At 39.7% G+C, this 18,164-nt stretch overlaps 1 protein-coding gene across 3 annotated transcripts in view; it reads right to left on the bottom strand.

The window, feature by feature from the left end:
* The window catches only part of lingo2 (leucine rich repeat and Ig domain containing 2), a 199,125-nt gene that overhangs the window by 172,055 nt on the left and 8,906 nt on the right, over positions 1-18,164 (bottom strand). For 2 of the 3 annotated variants that reach the window (XR_003051948.1, XM_008326579.3), the window contains exon 1: positions 15,190-16,329. The gene's annotated coding sequence lies outside the window, so the exon portion shown is untranslated. Of the gene's footprint in view, positions 1-15,189; positions 16,330-18,164 lie in introns of those variants that run through there. The other variant, XM_017039506.2, reaches the window with a different exon arrangement.

Raw genomic sequence — 18,164 nt, 5'->3', positions numbered from 1 at the left:
GATGTGATTTCAAGTTGAGTGAAATAAAAATGTGAGTATATAGTTCAAATGACAGCGGGGGGCGGGGGGATGAAACAAGGAGCCCTAAAAAAATGTACGTCAAACTGCAGGGAGAGAAAAGGCGTCGAAATGTTGACCCAATCATCCGTAATACAACGTTTAGCATGCATTCTAGGCCGGTGAACACATAAACTCCGACATCAGCTACTGCCATAGACATTGACCACTTCTCACTGTTTTCAATACACTGACAATAAAGTAGAATTCGAGTCGATTAATTTACTAACACCATCACATTGACACAAGGAACTACACCGACACATACGTCCAACAACAAGAACATATGGGGACGTGGACATCACGGGGCGTCAACAAATCATTTTTTTGCTGTCAGTGCTGTAATCAAGGGGTGTCAAACATATGGGCAGAGGGCCAAAAACAGCCCGCTGGTGTCTCCATCCGGTCCGCTTAAAGGATTTTGAAAGATTTATGTAACATACTTGTACTTATTTGCATGGAAAAAAAAAAGAAAAACATGGACTTATTGCTCTTTAGGGGAAATTATATTATGATTACACTGATTGACATCAAACATTTTAATATTTATATCTCTAATACTTACACAAGAACATGGGACTTGATTGGAGCAGGAGCTTTTGAAAAGTTATCATCTCATAATTAAGTTAAATTAAATCCGGCATCCTCTCAAGAGGGCGCGGGCGGCAAAAGAAACTTTTATTCTGCTTTCAAGGCCAAATGTCTCCCAGGTGTGATGCTTCAAAGTAGACACTTAATCTACTGTTGCCTGCTTGTGTACAGACTGTGACCTAGTTGAAATCTAATGAAAGTACATTCTGCTATCAAAGTAGAACACAAGGTTATCTGAGTTCAGGAAAAATTACAAAAAGAATGAGTATAGCCACAATAACAACACATGAAAACAGGATGAAATAAAATGAAGTTCTTGCATTAATCAAGTTTCTGAATGTACCATTAAGAAGTTTTGTCAGACCAGATGGTAAATCAAATTGTCACTTCGTAATTTTGCTCAGTTTTATGTTTCTCCCATGCAGGGGGATAGCCCCGAGCCAGTGTAGATCACATAAAATGCAATGCATTCCAGAACCTGGAGGCTTGACTTCAGCACTGAGGTGTTTACTAAACTCAATCAGGCAGCGGTGACAGGAACGCTGCTCCTGGGAATGACGCTGCTGCCAGCGTCGGAAACTTTCCTCATTAAATTCCCACACTTATCGCTCGACAATCTGTGCCACGTTCTCACCGATGATTATACAGACTGCTCAGTCAGTGGATGACAGTGAGACGACAATCTGTAAGTCAAGTCATAAAACAGGATGTTGTAAAACAAAGGAGCTACTACTGCAACTACTGAAGGAACACATTAGTACACTACTGCGTGGAGGAACATTGTTAGAGTCATGGTAACATATATGTAGCAGCTTTAAGGTGTTGCTAAGACGGTATGTAATGGTGATACATAAAGTGTTTTGAATTTATTTGAAATATTTGGTATCTATTTCTAACTAACTGGTGCCGTTGTGTATGTATTCTTATGATCGCAGCACCGAGGACTTGATGGCAAATTTTGAACGTTTTTATGGAACATGTTTATGAAAAAAACAAACCCAAGCACATCTGTATTCCCTTGAAATTCCTACTGGAGATTTTATATGTTTTTGCAAATAAAGTAAAGATTACAACTTCAAAAAGTGCTGCAATAAAGTCCTATGATCTCAAGTTGGTGGACTTACATCCAACTATTTTAAACTCTTTTTGGTTTTCAGTTTAACTCTTGTCTAAATCTGACTGATTCGTTATTATGGTTACGCTGTGTGGGCAGAAAACTTGCTAACTCACAGCATAACGTAATCTACAGCCTAAAGTCAGCAGAGGAGGTTAAAAAAAGCTGAGCTTCACAGCTCTGGGTCTTTAACTGCTGCTCACTAGGAGCATATTTCATGTATGCAGACTTCCCTTGCTGCCTGATCGACCCTCTCCTGAATTTCCCAGATGGTGGAGCATTCTGTGTCCGTGCTGCCATGGCTCAGCTCAATGCAAACTGGCACCGTAACTGTCTGCCCCGGAGGGTTTAGAAGCTGTGAGAAGAGTGCTTCTTCCCTAATCCTCCTCCAAAAGTGAGCTCGGAGCAGGCACAGCAGGCTTCACTGCAGGCAACACTACAGACTGTAACCCTGATAATCCAACGGCGGAGCCTAGTCTGAATTCTACAGTCTGGATGGCTCAGTGAGTCTGTCTTCTGATTGGCTGGTTGTTCCTGAAGATTTTGACTCTTTACTGCTGACAATTAAATATAAATGGACTATCCATGTATCATTCACCACATACATCAAAGAAGAAAAATCTACATATATAGATATACAGTATATACAGTATATATTATATATATAGACATATATAATATATACGTATACTGTATATTATATAATAATAATAGATGAAGTAACTTCTAAAATAAGTGGGCTGATCAAAGTGAAAATAAAACATTTTAAATAAACATCTAAAGGTGTAAAAAGGCTACCACAAACATTGCCTAATGTTACAGAAGGAGAATGAAAACCAATCATAACTACAATATTAGTTACAAGTAAACATGGCATTTAACAGCAATTTGTAACTTGACAGATTTGCAAAACATCCGCATTTTTCAAAATAAAAAGTTAGTTGAAAAAACAAGATTTCCAATCTAAATTCCAATATAAATTTTTACTGATATGTTAAAAAATAATGTAAAAATGTAAAAAAAACACCAAACCAAATCTCACTGCCAAGATTGCATCAGCTAAAAACAATTCACACCACAGTTTCATGTCTAATTAAATCAAGTCATCAAGTATCAGACCTAGTTGTGTTTTCTCAAACAGGGCAAAAAAATCTTCTGTACTACTATACCGTCTCATGTCCATTAGCTGTCACTAATGGACATGAGACCTAAGAGAATCAATCGCAGAGACTGACTCTGAACTGCTCGTTTAAGAGACCACACTTCAAGATAAGACTGTAAGTGTAACTAAGGACTGAGTGGAGTCGTGTCCATTAGAGCTGCACAAAGGAAAACTTGCCCATTACAACAGTGTCACGTGACAGGTTGGTTTATTGTCTATTGTGTTGTCTAAAAAGTAAATGAGTCTGGTTGAGGTTGTTGCAGCACAAATGCAAGACACTAATATTTGTGGAAGAGGCACATGTATCTTTTTGTTTATTAATTTGTATCAATATGTTATAAGAGTAGTCAATACTCGATACTCCTATCACTACTTCAGATCTTTCATCCTATTTTCGTCTTAGTGCCTTGACTTTTTTACAGGTCACCTGTGTTGCAGTAGGAGTGATGCTACTGAATTACCTGAACTGTCCTCAAAACCCAAATTACAGGGGCAAAGTATGCGCCGGAGCCAGACATTGATCATCATCCAGTCGCATCACATTATCACAACTGTTTCCTACTGACTTGTAATGTCTTCAGCTGTTATGTCAACAAGTGTTTGTTTTTCTTTTCAAGCCCACTTTGAGGACTTGACGCTCCGTCACATTCCGCTCTTATCTCCCCCGCTCCGACTCACACCATCCTTCTGTCGTTTTGCGCACCATCAAATATTCATCTACTTCCTCGGCAAGCTGAAGTATTCACTTTGTGTTCTTGTGTAAAGGTACCTTACAAACACATGGAAATAATTAAGTCTCAGAGGGGTTAACCAAAAAAAAAAAAAAAAAAGAAGTAACAATTATAGTGCACAGTTGAAGTGATCAAATATGGCCTTGAGCCAAGCGTCTTTGTAGATGGTCATTGTATCTCCATTGATCTGGGGAAGGATTCACCCGGGGGATGCATTACTTATGCTTTTTTATCCCGGCCCACAGTTGAAAGTGGTGAGTCACACACACACAGTAATGGGATTAGATGGGTGTCCGACAGGAAGAGTAGACGGACAGAACCCTCAGGACCGAGGTCTCTGGCCATGCACAGTGCAACATACGGAAGGCTTTCATCCTTCTCACCCAGGATAATGTTCTTCAGCGACTCACTGTGAACAAGGTCCTGTCGTTCACATCACAGGAACTTCTTCCAGCCAAGTCATTTCTGTCTTCTTCCCACAGGCCAGAAATATAACCATGAGATCATCACCAGCGCACTCTGTCACAAGTAAACTTTATGTTACATCAGTGTGTTTTTCTCATGGATCAATGCCACTGGATTAAAAAAAAATGTTCGTGTCAGTGTTTTCAGCGTGTCCTCGATCATTAACTAACTAAATGGCTAAACGAGTGTAAATGTTTCCTCACCCGTATGTTACGCAAACAGGCTTCCTGACGCAGCCATGTAGGATAATCCCATTACTTTGTCAAGCGCATTTACAAAAATGCTTCTCGAGATGCATTATTTTGAAAAGCATAATGTATGTTAACATATTCATCTTATCTAAATTATTTAAATTAGTTGCCTTATGCCTGCCTGTGTGCCTTTGTGTGTTTGTGTATGATGTGGCTGTGTGGGTTTGTCAGATGCCTTCAGGATCTACAGGCACTATGTTTAAAACACTATTTTTACCTCTGCTTTATGATACAGTGTCCTAGATATTTATAATGTACTATTTCTAAAACACTCACGTACAGATAAAAAAAAGATTCCAGGGCCTCTTCAGATATTTTTCTGGGCTTGCCACAGACTCGAGCGTCCTTTGCTAAAAAAAAAAAAAAAAAAACTCCATGTTTACTTCATTGGTCGCCTCAGTGAACCATCATCCTCTATTTCATCTCGTATCCTGCCTCTTCCACTCTTACAACAGTCACATTTAAGGTGAAGTTGCTGAAGGCTTTTTCTACTTTCCTTTTAACGAGCAGACCCGTCACCAACCTAATAAAAATGCCGTCTCTTCAACACATGTCCAAACTCTATAAATCTTGCTTTTCAGACTCCATATGAAACCTCCTCACCTCAGCTGTCATCCTCGAACTTTACGTCGTCCAACTTTTCCTTCAGTCTACCGGCGGTGCTGCTGTCTCAACACGCCCTAATCTTTAATCCGTGCTGTAATCTCTTACTCACAAATTACTTCAGACAATTTCTCCTCTTTTTTATATTCAACTTTCCACCTCTACCAGTTTCTAAAACTTTCACCAGTTTAACTTGTCCTTTTTCTTTTTTTTTTTTTTAGGGCGATGGCATCACTAGTATTCTTGTCTTTTGCATTAGTCAGGTCAGGTCAATAAGCCCAAAAAAATGTTGTTTTAATATTTAGTTAGCGGTTATTTTGTCAGTGATAACACCGCAGCCCCTTGGTTAGTTTTGATGAGATTAAGTTCTAATGTCAATGTATAAACTGATATCAAATAAGGGATTGGATTTATCAGTTGAAGCCACCAATTTAAGACCTGATATAAATATTTTGCTAGATTTACTTTTGGTTTTACTAACAACAAAGTAATTCAGGGGAGCTAATCGAGGGCTACGTTGACATAAACCACTGGATTATCGGTCATTTCCGCCCCATAGAGGTCTCACTCCACATTTATTCTGCTTTCTCATAAACTTTATAAAAGCCAGAGCTTGACGTTTATCTTATTCCAGATGCAGCTGTGTTGCCAAGCACCAAAGACTGCATTAAGTTTTCCAAGGACATGACATGAAACTCTATTTTTTTAATCTATAAGTAGCCCTTTAGCTACAACTGCAGTGTCTTTTTTGACTAATTGACTCCGAAAATCCCTGCTGCTGCCGTTGCCAATGGAAGTTTAGAAATAGGTTAAAGTGATGCTAAGTTAGTTAAAATAAATGCTAAATGAACATTGATCAATATAGATTTTTTAATTTGCAGTCCTAGTTTAAGTACCAAAGAACACAACTTTCCTTTTATCCAACACACGTTGTCCAGAGCTTTCCAGAAAGCACTAAACTCTAGTTTCTAAATGTCTGTTCTTCTTTTTCTTCCCTAGCAGACCTTGAGCTCCAGCCTCCTTTTTTCCCCCAAGTATCTGATAGGCTCTGTGGGCTGTGACTAGCACGTCCACAGTCTATCTGCTTCACATCCCCTGAGGTTCGGCTGCACGTTTTTTCTCCCGTTCATTCGCAGATCACAAACAAGGCCTTGGGTACTGTGGGGATTTCACCCTAATACATGCTCATTGATTTATAATCCAAGGAATTAAGAATTACAAGTGTTGACAACTGCAGCATCCCCTGTGCTCTGAGATAAAGGTTATAATACAAATATTGAGGTTTCATCCAACAGCAGTGCAATTTGCACTTTTATTCTGTACAATAAATATTTCCAAGTACACGCATCAGTCATGTTGTACACAGCTGTTGTATGGAGAATGGAGAAATGCCATTAACTCGATAAAACGTAGGACACACAAATAACAGGAACAGATACGTGATTACTATAAATACAAAGTATATAAACATATATATATATATATACATAAAGTATACACACACACACATATATATATACAGTATATATATATATATTAATCAATCTCCTCTATTAGCGTCGTTAGCCCACAAGACCAAGGCAATAGAAAGTGTATGTATAAAAACATATATGGTTTAAAACATGGATACAAAAGTTAATCTCATATTAGTTTGGTACATACAGTACAGACCTACATATCTTGTTATATTTAGGTAAAATGACAACATATTCCATGTAATGCGCATTTGTTTAAAGTTTAAACCAAATTATGTGGGGGAAAAAAAAAATCACCCTTTCTTTTGAATAAAATTATCAGTGGATAAAATGTTTATAATCTACAAGAGCATCTTAATATAATTATACTGCGTTTTCTGCTGCCAAATAAGAAATTACTGTCAGAACGATTCAATTGCATCTCTTATTCAAAACATTTTGTCGTAGTAATTGGTGTACAGAAGATTTATTTTTTTATGGAAAGCCAAACATCCCTATTATGGTAGACGATAAATTGTTTCTCTGTAAAATAAATAATATAAAGTAACTAAAAACATCACCAGAATGGTATGAAGTGCCACAAGATCATTTTATCAGTCATGCTGGTGAATACAAAACAAACAAAAAAAAAAAAAACATTTTCTCAGAAATAGATATTTTGTTCCCAACTCATTTACTGCAGAAATAAAGACAAACAATACCGAGCCAGCCTTTAAAAAAAAAACTACAACAATGAATTAATTAAATCAACCCAACTACAAATTTTAAATTTTAACCAAATTTAAGATTTAAAAAGAGTGCAGCTGGGTTTCAGAGGCTTCATCCCATCCAAGGATAATTCCTTAATGCATAAGTTAAACCTGCGCTAACACACTGTTCAAGGAGAAAATCAGAAAGAAAAGAAAGGGCAGGGGCGATAAAGAAGGAGTGAGAGAGAACAGTATGCTCCCCAGCCCAGGAGCAGAGGCATGACAAAGGTTCCAATGAGACTCTCGACGCACTGACAGCTATCTGAGATTGTAGGAAAATAAGAAGGAGGCATGCAATAAATTAAAAGGGCAACAGTGAATCATGGCCCTTCCTGCAAATTTATTGGCAGTTTATGCAACAGCCTAAAAAAAAGAGCAGGGGGTGAGTGTATTATATGGGAGTTCGGGACGACAGCAACACGGTTATGAAATGGAAGTGGTTGCACTTACTGGATAGCAGTCGACTGTTAAAGGTCACATAGTTCCAAAAGTGGAAACCTATGATGTCCTTAAAGAATATAAATCATGTCCAGGGCCTACTTTAATACTGTGACTGTATCGAGTCCCTGACTTCATGGGGAAATTATTCATCCATACTGTGTTGGTCTGAATGATAAGGTAGAATTGACATTGGTTTGTACTGGTTTGTATCAATACTCAGGATCAATATCATTAGGATATTGAGCAAAATTTCAGGATCAAATATTGGAACAAAAAACTGTTCTATTTATCATAGCGCATTCTTATATACTATACATTATAGCACACACACTGTAATACGAGAATAATGATTTGGTTGTTTTGGGTAAACAGTTTTCTAAAGTAAAAATAAAAATTATTTATACACCTTAAAATTCCCAAATATTTTTTGGACTTACGTATCTGTAGCTCTGTGAAAAAAAGTCTGCCTATTAGCAATGATAATATGTATTTTTTCATAATGCTTGATTCGGCCAATGACAAATATAGGAATAAATACATTTATTTTGTAAGTGTTGGAGAAAGTTTGTAGCACAATTATTATTGTTGTTGTTGTTATTATTATTATTATTATGTTTAGCCACAATTTTTTAGACCGTATCATAGACTGGGAACATAAGCTACTAAAAAAAACCCCCACACATCTTCTCCCTCCCTGAGAAGTTAAAACCTGTGTCAGACCTTTTCGTGTTGCCCCACATGAAGTATTAGTGACTTACAGACACCAAAGCTGTACTTTGGTCTATATCAGCTATAAGCCCAAAGGAGACCAGGATCAGTGACCTGCACTAACAAGTGCAGTCCTGTTGTCCTGCTGGGAGCCTTTCAGTCTGACAGGAGCGGAGTCCAGACACAAGTTAGTGCTCAGAGGCAGGTGAAAATTTCATGTCCTGACACTTAAAACTATTGCTGCGATGAAAGCCGACGTGCATCTCCAGCTAAGAACCGTCCTAAGCATGAGTGGTGAGGCTGTACGCCAGTAATGACCTAACTTTTCTGTCCTGTGGCTTTTAGCTTAAGGCTGTGTTTAATCTAATTACATTTCACAGATACTTTCATCCCAATGCTTTGACTGAATGGATGGTACATTGAGTCGCTTACAGGCTCAGAGTGTTCAAGGGAAAAGGGCAGAGTGCCCTGCCCTCCTCAGAGAAGAGAGGAAAACAAGTTTGACATTATTCAAAGTACGTGTCAGGAGAGCAGTACAAACTGTATCAGTCATCCACCGACTCTAAAGATGGGCTGTTTGTCGCATATTTATCTGGCACTGGTGCTTCCAACGACAGATCAAGTACAGTAATGCTTTCTGGCCAGTGACCAATGTATACTTTTTGTTTTGAGCAATTAGTCAATAAAGCAACTTGGAACAGAAGTATCTTTCTTTTTTCACAAAAGATCTTTAAGCCCAATATTGTGGCTGAGAGGACTGGTCCTCACCGCAGTTGGATGACGTCGTACACCGAGGATCCCTAGTATAATAACGGTTCCATGAGTGGGTGAACTGATTTAATGAGATATGAAGCTCGTACGACTCATTAAATTAACACATGCAGAAGCACAAAGCGTTAAACTATATTATTGACCATGGCTATGTGACAGGCAGACGTGGGGTTGAAGAAAAAATAAATAAAAAATACACCAACAAGTTGTGTGACAGCATGGGACAGCTGTAGGATAAATAACTCTGACTAATGTAGGCTCACATTATTTCATAACCATTTATTCTTCATTAGTTTCATTTATTGATTGTAATGAAATAACATTTCAAAGTCATCCATTTTAAAAGATGTTGAAATGTTTGAAAACAACATTATTTTTCTGTTAAGACAGTTATTTTTCACAGACGGGTCTTAGGTCATAGATACAACACAAATAAATTTCGTCCCTTGCTTCTCCTATAACAAATCCTAATGCTTAGTTCTTGAAATACCTTCTTGAGTGAGGTTGGTCATATTTAGACACGGTGCATTTATTGATATTCACAATACTTGTTTATAAGCGAATAGCGACAGTGCACTCGCAACGCTATGCTACATTCAATACATCGCCGCATGCGTTGCCATCAGCTCACATTGATATTCAGGACCTGATCTGATCTGTTAATACCCATCATTTAACAAGACTATTGATCAAGCTTAGCAAAGCAATGCACATGACAGAGAGATGAATGTGTAAGTAGCTGCTCACCTTGATACTGGAGACACAGCATCTAAAGAGCAGAGTGGTCAATACTTTAAATAGCCTGCTGCAAACTGAGGACAAGGGGGTAAAGGCACAGAAGTGACAGAGCGGCTTTGAGGACACACTCCAGAGCTAGCATCCATCAGTCTTCTCTGTTAGAACATGTGCTGTGTTTTTCTGGAGAGTGTATATTTAATGAGGCTGATTGGTTTAAACTGGATTTCTAACTGGTCAGTAATAAAACCATAAGTAAACTTTGAGGTCTATGAGTGATGTGTTATCGTTAGCATGTGAACATCAGCATCTCAAAATTCAACATGTAATAATGATATAATGCATATTTCATTAATATTGTATATGCAAACGGTATACAAATGTATTACTTATATTTCCTTTAAGCCAGAATTACAGTTAAAAAAGAAATTGATCATGGAATAGAACTTTTTTGTTGACTGATTGCTTAACCATGTGTAACAAAGGCAAATGGCCATATATTATAATGCTAATTGGAACATTTCTTGAATCAGTAATTGTACCCTCCTCACACACTGTAACATGTAACATGATTTCCATGTCCTGTGGAGAGCCTTGTGGACACTGCAGGCTTGAATAACAATCTGCAGACAATTGGCATTTCCATGATTCATTTTTATAACAGCTTGGTTCCACTGATTCTAGGTATAAACAGAAAATAAGTTACAGATTGAAATGCCTTGAAGTGATTTACCTGAGAGATTTGTCAGATTTTCGCAACATGTACTGTATTTTCCAACAGATATATATGTGAACCTTTTTTCTCAATCTAATGACTGTTTTGTTAGCTAGTTGATCAGTTGTTCAAACCCTATATTCAAAACATGGTTTTTCCATATTGTAAACTGACAGAAAAACCTGTAAAGTGTTTGAAGTGTGAAGGGTAAGACTTACTATACGTAACAAGGAAGACAAAGGTCAGAGCAGAGCATAATGTGTGGGACTTTAACTTGGACTATTATTCTGTCAGTCCTTTCTGTTCAGCCCCATTCACAAATACAGTGTGTGCCCCTTACTCTTGGTGCAGTACATCACCCTTGAACCTTACTAATGCTTTCTGTCGACACACACAGGAAATGACTTTTTCCTGCACCCGTCGCCCTCTACAGCTCACCCGGGAAAGGTCATACTTCAAAGTGGCACCAACAGCAGGGTCACCGTCGTCAGAGGTCGTGCGTATATCAGTCCGCACTTCTACCCAGACAGCCTCCCTGTGATTACTGTATCCCAGAGGAGCTACACACTGCCACCAGCAGCCACTTAGCACATCACATGAACAACAGACAGAAATCCTTTGTGTCCTTCTTTCTCGTCTCTGTCTTTCTTACATGGACTACAGTCTGGGATGGAAAACTTTTCCATGGGTTCTTAACAAATTGCTGCCATGCTGTATTTTTGCTTTTAAACAAGTTGTGTTAAAGTGATCAGTCGGTATTAAAACGCAATCATTGCCCCTCCCTTTGGTAGCAGTCGGCCATCATGAGTAAGCATTTTCCATAAATGACCCAGCTGTTGGAGCATATTGTGTTTTACCCCATAAGTGCAGAAAGGGGCCTGACTACAAATCAGTTGTATTTTTTCACAGCCTGCTCTCCAGTGACTAAAATGTCATTTGAAATAAATGTCTCATATACTATAGATGTTTTTCTCTACTGCAATAACTGTGAGTACACTTTTCACAGTTTTCCGCACTTTTGATGGTAAATCACTTTAACTTTCCTACTGTCTGCACACTCCTCTGTCTGAGCCGCCTCTTTATGATAAGCCAGGAAGTTTCAGACACATCTGAGACACATCTAGACTCCAGGACTTCCCATCAGTTTCAAGCACCGCATGAATAAGCACACCATGAAAGAATAAATGTAGAATGACAACTAGAATGGCTGGCAACAAAGTATGTGCAAATAAAAATAAATATATTTCTTAAAATACTTATTTTCACATGGATAACGGAATATGCACATTCAGCAGCAGGTTTCCATCCTAGGCCCGTATATCTAGATAATAGTTATGTGACACTGTAACCATGGCTGCAGCATAAATATAATGTAAATTACCTGTCAAGTGAATGCATTAGGTGAAGCTATGTACAGTAGCTGTGGGATAAATATGTGTGTGCTATAAAATTCTCCAAGTATTGATTTTTTTTTTTCTCAGAAACACAAAAGCAAATTGAACTCCTGGACACAGCAGTGCTGCAACAGATCTATTTGAGTCCATGCACCAACATTAGCAAAGAGGCAAAAGTATTGTTTCATGTGTATCTACAATTCTTTTTGCTTCAGTAAGTTTAAATCTGATATTTCCAGAGTACATATTCCCAACAGTCTCTAAAGGTCAGACAGGAAAACACAAAAATAAATGAATAAATTTGAAACCCAGCGTTTCAGTCGCTGATCATTGATTTTTCTACCATGTCCTTAATGGACTTAAGGCTAACAATATACTATTCTGCTTCTGGTTACAGATTTTATTTTTGTCTGAAATCCCTTTATAACTATCCTGTGGCCACATAACAGCACTTCAATATATTTTTGTAGAACTGTATCAAATGATATGTTTTCTCCATTACACAAAGACAAAAACCAATTGGCACGTTTCAAACTGAATCCCTTTGGTCTTTAAAGGAATTTTAAAGCTTGAAATGCCAAATTACGGCAGGAGATTTTTTCAAATACTGAAACAAATTTGACCTATTTTTAAACACTTTTTTTCCAAAGCTCTGGGGTTATATTCAGTGTCACATACTGTATGTTATTTTCTACCTTTATGTGATATACTTTTTTTTTTTAAACAAGCTTTTGCATACAGATGTATTCTTGTTGTAGCACTTTTGGTCTACAATATTAATATCCCGCTAGTTTCTTAGATAATTATTTTTATATTTAGCCAATACATAACATTTTGTTAAAGTATTTTGGTCAAAAAGATTTATGTTAGACCACTAAATCACAATGCATTTATAAGCAAACTATGAAATCTACAATAATTAAAAGTATATAGCAGAGGTGTAGCAACTCTTTTAACGTATAATCTGGTATTTTTATTCAAAATGTCTAAACCCTTTCTCGAGTTTTTTCCCATGTATGATTGATTATTCAGTCTCCCTCAGTCAGACACCAGGTTTTATTTCTTTACTACATTCCCATTCCACCAGCGACACCTTGTTTAACACATTACTTACTTGTAAAGGAACCTAATATAACTTGTTAGTTAACGCCATAATGAGGTAAGACATTCTGAGAAAAGCTCCTAATTGGCGACGTTCTTGACACTCACTTGAAGTCTAAAGACTGCCAATTTGATTAAGACAGCGATAAAAACGTTGGGTCTAATTTGCAGTGACTGTAAGTGACAGATGCACAGTGACGTGTGATTGCAAATGATTTATGATAGAGAGAAGCAGGTGTGTCCATTCGAGCTGCCTACACTGACTCAGTACGCGTACCCATTCAAACTTTTGTCTGCCAGCGATAAATCAAAAAAGCTGAGCCCTTTTTATTTTTTTTATTTTTTTTTTTGCGTCATTACAGTCATTTCATCTTTTTCTGCCTCATGTGGAACACAATGTCAGGAGCAATGAATAATCCTGAGGTGTTGGACGGTACAGAGTGGGGGAGACACTTCCCTTCTGTTCTGTGCTTCCTCTGACTCAGTGGATCCACTGAAAACGGTGTTGCCACATCTTTGACTCCTTCATCAACACCATAAATGACAAGAATATCTTGGCTGCATACTGTACTGTTTTTAGCCTTCATGAAGCTGAAATGTATTATCCCTATAGAAGCAGAAAGTCAAATTGGTACGTAGATACAGAAAATCCCACAGCTGAACCAAATCATCCAAAACCAAAATCCACGGTGTGTAAAGAGATGAATGCAGCATTTTCTAATTCCAGTGTTAGAAAGAAAAACATGGGTCAGGCTTAGTGCTTTCCTTTCAATCACGCTCGTCTGCATCAGAAGCAGTGCGTCAGTACTGCCATGGTTAACACTCAATAAAACATCAAAATAGGGATGAAGCTCAAAGCACTGGACAAATACACACACCCACACAGATAACACACTCAGAAACTGGCTTTCACTGAGTTAAATGTTCGCCCTTGCAACATCCGTGCACAAAAGTGCACTCAGCTGGCACACACGTACTGTAGATGAAGCTCATTACGAATAGAATGAATAGAGAAGGAACTGTCATCAGCTTCCTATAAAGGCTCCACTTCCCCCCAGTGGATGTTCTGCTATACTCTGTTTGATTTTTTTTTTTTTCCCACAGACAAGGACATTTAATGATCACTCGTTTGTGCGTTGCATGAGGAGGTACATAAAGTATCGTTTGACCAAACTGGGTAAGAGCTAGGAGCCTGCTGGTATATTCTTTATGGAATTCGTCCTAATATTTGTTGGTTGTGTAGGCATGGATATTCTCAGCCTTTTACTTATCATCAACATGATAGTTTACACCCATGTCTGCCTTTTACTGTGCACATTTTCCATCTCCCAAGTCCCTACATTAAAAAAAAAAAAAAAAAACTTCCAGAGTGAGAACATACGTAGAGATCTGCTCCCTGGCCGTCTCACCGGGGGCAGACAACGCGACTGAATGAAGACAGCCTGAGAAAGGGGACCAGATCTTATACTGTGTAGTTAAACTTGCACACACACATACATCCACAGATAAACGCAGGCAGAGGAGCTAAGGAGACAGATATTGCATTATTGGACACTATCAGTTCTTTGTGAGCAAGAGATAAAATCCAGCTTTTGAAATGCACAGCCCTCTTCAGCGGTCAGAGAAACAAAAGTAATTCACACACAGACTGCTGCTGCAAGGACGATGAAAGAATAAGGGATGGGGAGAAAAAAAAAACAGCAGCTGCAATTATGTTGCTTCCACTGGCAGCTTCCCCTGGTGATAACCCGTTATGTAGCAGGGATGAGATGAAATGCTTTGCAGTCAGACATCTCCCCTTCCAGCAAACGTACATGCAAAAGTATGCAGATGACTGGAATGGGGAGCAGCCTCACATTATCAATGGAAACGTTCTGGTTTATATGCAAGGAACAGAGGATGTTCTGTTGTTTTAAGGAAAGATTTATTACAACTTTGCACTTTTCTGCAAAAAACTGGCCAGAGCACAGACAACCTTCAGTCCTCCTTCATTCCCTCCCATCCTCAGTCTCCCTACAGTGGAGCCCTTTTTTCTGGATCCAAAATCTGCCATTTTCTCAAAGCCCTTCGGTGAGATGATGATAATATGTATATTTATATATATATGAACGAATAGATAACCATACCTTTACACGTCATCCAAAACCATACTGTCCACGAGACTCTCTGAAGCTGATCCACAAGGGAAAGATTTTTTTTTTAAAATCCTTTCCCAGTCCTGGAGAATCACAGATCAATCAGAAGATGTATCTGCTGGAAACTTACTTTTTTCCCCCAAATACAAATATGAAAGATGTCCTTCAGTCGTTCTGCAAATCAAGTGTTTCTCTCCTTCCACACTCCTGGACGTGGGCAAAATCTTTTGAATGCTGCTCCTGTAAGATACTCCACCTTTCCACAGTGAAATAATGACGCGTGTTCTGCTGGAAAATGCGTGCATGCAAGTGTGAAACTCACAGTGGGAAAAGGGGAGGCACTGTGAGATCTCTCCCTCCGACAGATTCACCGCAAATCAATCCAAGACAAGCCGGTCTCCACAGTTTCTACATTCCTGCCTCCAGGAATGAAAATTCAGCATCCGACGATCATCCCCACAGCACAGAGAGGGCGCTCCTCCTTCTCCCCCTGGTGGAAACTTTCGCGCAGCCCTGCGAAAGCTGCGTGGGGCGATAGTGGACGACAGAAAGCAAGACCCTGGTTAATTATATTTTCTTTCCTTTTAAATTGTTTCTCATAAGTAGGTTGGGCTCCTCTTTTCTTCCCGTTATCTTTCCTCTCAGAGAACGGATGCTGAGAGAGCAGCAGGATGAGGCGAACCGCTGCTTCTCTCTCTCTCCTCCGCTTCACTCTCTCGGCTCCTCTGCGCACCTCCCCATCCTTTCCCATCTCTCCCTTGCTCTCTCTGCCTCTTCCTCCTCATTTCCTTCCTCTCATACACAGAAATATATGCACATCTCCAGTTCTGGCGTTTTGACAATTACTGCTGGGCCATATCCACCCGTGTCAGACAGAGGTCCACTGCCCCCTACTCCTCCACCAAAACAAACAATGTTTGATAAATGTGCACTAACAAACTGACATGCGGTCAAGTCGCAGCACAATGGAAACAAGCGCTGAACTGTGAGCCAATCACATTGCACTTTTAATTCACTGACAAGGAATTCTACATGCACCCATTATTTTCTTCCCGGGGCATATACAGTACATGCAGGAGCATGGAGTGCATATATTTTCATTGTGTGTATAGGTTTTCGTTAGTTTCTGCAACTCCCTGCCACAGTCCAAACCAGGCAGATTGGGGATTACGCTACTTGTACACTTATATTGACACAGATTGGGGATTACGCTACTTGTACACTGTATATTGACCACAGGTACGAGTGTGTATGGTTGTATCTACTGTATATGTAAGAAATCTCCACCAGTGATTTGATGCGAAAGAGCCCTGTGCCCTGTGCAGCACCAGCAACGCAAGCATCCAGCACATCCTGTCAGGCTGCAAGACCTCATTGTCCCAAGGCTGCTACAGGTGGCATCATGACCTGGTATTAAGGAAGCAAGTCGAGGTGGTGGCATCATGACCTGGTATTAAGGAAGCAGGTCGAGGTGGCGTAGTCATGCAGACAGGAGGCCAACAGCGGACCTTCCACCCCAGCAAGACGTCCCATACGATTCGCAAAGGCCGGGGAGAACGTCAACCTCCCTCACCAGAGAGTAACATCAACAGTACTCTCACCAGGCAACTCCAATTCCCCAGAGAGATCACAGAACCTTTGCTCCGGCCAGACCTGATCATGTGGTCAGAGCCACGCAGGACCATTCTGATGGTGGAGCTCACCGTCCCATGGGAGGAAGTCATGGAGGCCACCAATGAGTGGAAACATGTGAAGTATGCAGAGCTGGCAGCAGAATGCAGAGAGGCCGGCTAGAAAGCCATGACATGCCTCGTTGAAGTAGGATGCAGGGGCATGGTCATGGTGGTCGGGTCGTCAACTGTATCACGACATGAGATGTACAAGAGCAGGGTGCAGGAAAGCCATCAGGGAACTGGCAGAGGAGGCAGAGAAAGGCAGTGTTTGTGCCAAGGAGGAGAGGGGAGTTGGGGGCCAAATAAAGCATGACCTAATCACATCAACGTAAAACAACCATTATCCGGTAATAAACCCCCTTCCACCCCATCCCTTACCCCAGTCCCTTCACCCTGAAGGTAAATATAAGGATGACCCTTAACAATTCCCCTGCCGCAGCCCCAATCCCCTCCGCTTGGTCACACCAAAGAAAAATCATCCTTGAGGTAAGTTGGCACTAGTGGTGACACTCATGCACTAGTCGGGCCCAGGGAGGTGTTCAGAGGAGCACGCCTGTTCAAAGGCACTGGCAGAGGTGCGTCAGGCAGCAAAGCCCAGCAGGCAGAGCATCAGCCTGTATCTTCATATGTGATAGACTGTTGAACTAACCAGCATGTACCCCACTGTTACCTGATGAATGCCTGAATTGAGCCAAGCCCCTCCCAAACCTACATATGATTTAGCAGTAGGAGGTCAAGGAATGAATGACGACTCTGTCCCTGCTGTCCAGTGGTTTCACAAACCCAATTACTATGCAGCTTCAAAAACAAAAATGTCCATATTTATTAATAATGTAGGACTTGGATAAATTAAACTTTGGTTTAGTCATCAGAAAATGGGTTCAGTGTGATTATGAAGTGGTTGATCTCATTTTCTTTTAACGTGGCTCGAAGCATGACCTAATCACATCAACGTAAATGTACCTGCAATAGTAAATTTCATACATAATAGGCACAATTAAAATAATAAACTAACCTTAGCCCGTAAAAACAGTAGCAAATTAAGTCAGAAAGTAATGTTAATGAACCTAATAGTAATAATTAGCAAGACACACCCTGGCACATGATCAACCCCAGCGAGGCCTTCCTAGGGTGAAAGTGTCTATTGATAATGGCCGAAACACTCAATGACCCCAAGGTCCACTACTGAAGATGTCTTAGAATAAGGTACAAAATATTAGAAACATTCAGCGAATCCTAAACAACCATTATCCGGTAATAAACCCCCTTCCACCCCATCCCTTACCCCAGCCC

This window comes from Cynoglossus semilaevis, chromosome 15 (assembly GCF_000523025.1).
Source record: "Cynoglossus semilaevis isolate Cse_v1.0 chromosome 15, Cse_v1.0, whole genome shotgun sequence".
Taxonomy (NCBI): Eukaryota; Metazoa; Chordata; class Actinopteri; order Pleuronectiformes; family Cynoglossidae; genus Cynoglossus; species Cynoglossus semilaevis.
The sequence above is the reverse complement of the archived record's forward strand: the minus strand, read 5'-3'. Positions and strand labels throughout refer to the sequence as shown.